General features: G+C 46.7%; 1 long non-coding RNA gene across 1 annotated transcript; it reads left to right on the top strand.

Moving 5' to 3' along the window:
- LOC144579854 (uncharacterized) lies at window positions 1–3698 on the top strand. The gene is made up of 2 exons (XR_013528309.1): window positions 1–102; window positions 531–3698. It is a non-coding gene; the product is annotated as an uncharacterized LOC144579854 (long non-coding RNA).

Raw genomic sequence — 3698 nt, 5'->3', positions numbered from 1 at the left:
ATTCGTTCATTCATTCTGAGTAGACATGCAGGATGTCAGCTTCTGGCCTCACGGACTCTGAGCTGACGAGTCCCGTGGTCTGCCTATCGCAGGACTGTACAGGTAAGGAGTTAAAAAAAAAAAAATTTTTTTTTTTTTCTTTTAAAGCGTCATGTTTAAAACAACTAATTTTGTTATACGGAAATATACGGATGTACCCCAAACACAGAAACTGCTCTTCCATTTTGAAACAACTCTTTTCAAAATTGTCTTGGGCCTGGTGGGTGTGCCAGTGATCCTTTTAGGTTTCGACCTTGACGGAGAGAATTTCCAGTCGGTCTCTTCTCTCTGGAAGGAAGTTTCACATAATCCGATGGGTGGGGACTTAGGCTGTGTCTCCCTAAGGCGCTGGTCGATTGCTTGTGGCAACTGCCTGGGAGGGCACGGCGGCCCCACTGTGCTGTGGTGGGGGGAGGGCTCCATTCTTCCCCTCTCCCGCTCCCGTTCCTGGCGATCCCAGTTCATTCCTGGTTGACACTCTCTGTTGGCAGGCAGACTTCGGGCATCCCCTAGCGGCCACCGTTACTCTGAAAACCGAGGCCTCACGGAGGAAGAAAGAAGGCACTCTGAAAACCGAGGCCTCATGGAGGAAGAACACTCAGGCCGCCTGCGCACAGCCCGGGGCAACTGTGACTTGTCCGCTGCCCCCGCCCCCGCCCCCATCTTCGCGTTCCTCCCTCCCTTGTTGCCTAGGGAATCGCCATTCTGACCCCCGGGTCTCATTGTTCTTTGATCAGATAAAAAGAATATCCTCCTAAATGAACAGAAAGGCTAAACTTTGTCTTGCTGGAGATTGGATTGATTTTGAGCTACTCAACCTGAGAGTTACAGTGTTACCATAGAGATTGACTGTTTTTGGTGAAGCCAGTTTAGTTTTCATCAGTTTTTAGAGTGTGAGAAATCAGATTTTATTCTGTCCATTTTTTTTTTTTTTTAATTTTTTATTGGATTTTAGGTTTTGGGGTACATGAGCAGAGCATGCAAGACAGTTGCGTAGGTACACACATGGCAGTGTGCTTTGCTTTTCTTCTCCCCTTCACCCACATTTGGCATTTCTCCCCAGGCTATCCCTCCCCACCTCCCCCTCTGTCAATTTCTCTTAATAGAGTTTTCTAAAATGGTCACTTTTGCAACCTGACTCATAAAGTATTCTTGACCGTGTTGGCTATTTTTGCCATAGAGAACAAAATTAATATTCTGTTTCTATTACTGTGTGGGTTTTGTCCCTTTAAATTAATTTTTACTTCAAAGGACCCTTTCTCGGACTTTTCCCTAACCCTTCAGGTTATAGTATGCAGTTGAAAAATCCATGGGGCAAGCTTCATAACACTTCATATGTTATTGAAAGTACTGAAGAAAATGGACCTGAGGAACCTAGCTAGCCCTACCTGGAGTTCATGTCATTTTTGTCATTTGTTTTGTTTTCCAGTTTTTAATGCACAAAATAGCAGTAACAATACCCGGCAAGAATTAAAGGATAATTGTAAGACTCGTAAATCATTTTGATAAGGATCTTCTGTTCAGTATGCATTTCTGAATTTTTAGTCATAGAAAGACAGTGCTAGGTATAATTTCAGGTGTCTAGCGTGGACATATTATGATCTAAAGTAATTGCTGTCTTGATGTGAAATAAAAGTGCTTTATCATCCAAGGACAGTTCTATACAATTATGTAACTATTGCTATTTTAGGAGTGTTATCAGGGTATTAGTAATATTAATAAAATAATTAGAAAGCTTAAGCAACTAGCCTTCTGGAAAGTTAAGGAAAAAAGAATAAATAGGCCAGGCGTGGTGGTGGCTCAAGCCTGCCTGGGAGGTTGTGGCGGGTGGATCAGAGGTCAGGAGGTCGAGACCAGCATGGTCAACATAGTGAAACCCTTGCCTCTACTGGAAATACAGAAAAGTTAGGGGGCCGTGGTGGCACGTGCCTGTAGTGTAGTCCCAGCTGCTCACTCACTCGGGAGGCTGAGGTAGGAGAATTGCTTGAACCCACAGGGGGCGGAGGTTGCACTGAGCCTGGGTGACAGAGAAAGACTGCTTCTCCAAAATATTAGAATAAGGCCGGGCGCGGTGGCTCACGCCTGTCATCCTAGCACTTTGAAAGGCCGAGGTGGGTGGATCACCTGAGGTCAGGAGTTCAAGACCAGCCTGGCCATCTTTAGAAAAAAGAAACCCCATATTTAGAAAACAGAAGTAAGCCACACACACACACACACACACACACACACACACACACACACGCTAGAATAGAATAGAATAGAATGGAACAGAATAAAATAGAATTGAACGAACGAACGAATGAATGAATGAATGAATGAGCAATTTTTCAGGAACAAAGAAAACCCATGGTGACACAAACCTATGCTTCTCGCCTTTTGAGGCAGCAATGACGCTACAAATTATGTGTGATTTCTTGTTTTTCTACATTTAATTTAACGTCGTTACTATTATTATACTTCTTGCTATTGTTCTTATTTGAGACGGAGTCTTCCTCTGTCGCCCAGCCTGGAGTGCAGTGGCGTGATCGCGGCTCTCTTCAACCTCCGACTCCCGAGTCAAAGCGATTCTTCCGCCTCGGCCTCCCGAGTGAGTAGCTGGGACTACAGGTGCGTGCCACCGCACCCGGCTAACTTTTGTGTATGTAGTAGAGACGGGGTTTTGCCCTGGTCAGCAGGCTAGTCTCGAACCCCTGACTTCAAGTGATCCACCCGTCGTCTCAGCCTCCCAAAGTGCTGGGATTATGCTCGGTGCGTTATGAGCGGCTCGGCTAACATGGTTAACTTTATGGCCCCGTGGTTGGGCCTTTGGTTTACAGCCAGAGGCTACCTGACAGAGCCCTGTCCCTCGAAAGAAGGGTGGTTATCTGCAGATAGCAGCAGGGTCTTGCTCTGAAATCCTCAAAGCCTCTGCTGTGATTCAGAATGGTGGTGTCTGTCTCAAACGGATGGTCCTGTTGATCTGCTCTGGTATTTAGAAATGAATGCTCCCCTACTAAAATCTGTCACAGACACCTCCGGGACGGATGAATGTGGTGGGTGCAAGTTTGGAGGTGAGGCAGGTGCTTCGCTAGAGCTGAGGAGTTGAAGACCAGCCCGGGAAACAGGCTGCGGTGCATTTGTCTGGCCAAGGCCCATGGCAGCCTCCACTTCCCGACCTCAAGCAATCCTCCCACCTCGGGCTCCAAAACAGCTAGAACTATACAGGTGCCTGCCATCACGATGCCCGGCTAACTTTTTAATTGTTTTGATTTTTTAGTACAAACGGGGGCTCGCTGTGTTGCCAGGGCTGGTCTCAAACTCCTGGGCTCAAGCGATTCTTCCACCTGAGTCTCCCAAAGTGTTGGGATTATAGGCGTGAGCCATGGTGCGCTGCCCTCTTTTTATTTCTTTTCTCCTCCTCCTCCTCCTCTTCCTCCTCCTCCTCCTCCTCTTCCTCCTCCTCCTCCTCCTCTTTCTTCTTCTTCTTCTCCTTCTCTCTCTCTCTCTCTCTTCCTCCCCTCCCCCCCTTTCTTCCTTTTCTTTTATTTATTTATTTATTGGAAAAAAAAAAAAAGATGGGGTTTCACCATGTTGGTCAGGCTGGTCTTGAACTCCCGACCTCAGGTGATCTGCACGCCTTGGCCTCCAAAGTACTTGAATTACAGGCATGAGCCACCACA

Source organism: Callithrix jacchus, chromosome 17 (genome assembly GCF_049354715.1).
Source record: "Callithrix jacchus isolate 240 chromosome 17, calJac240_pri, whole genome shotgun sequence".
Classification (NCBI taxonomy): Eukaryota; Metazoa; Chordata; class Mammalia; order Primates; family Cebidae; genus Callithrix; species Callithrix jacchus.
Note: the sequence above shows the minus strand (reverse complement) of the source record. Positions and strands in the feature narration are given on the sequence as shown.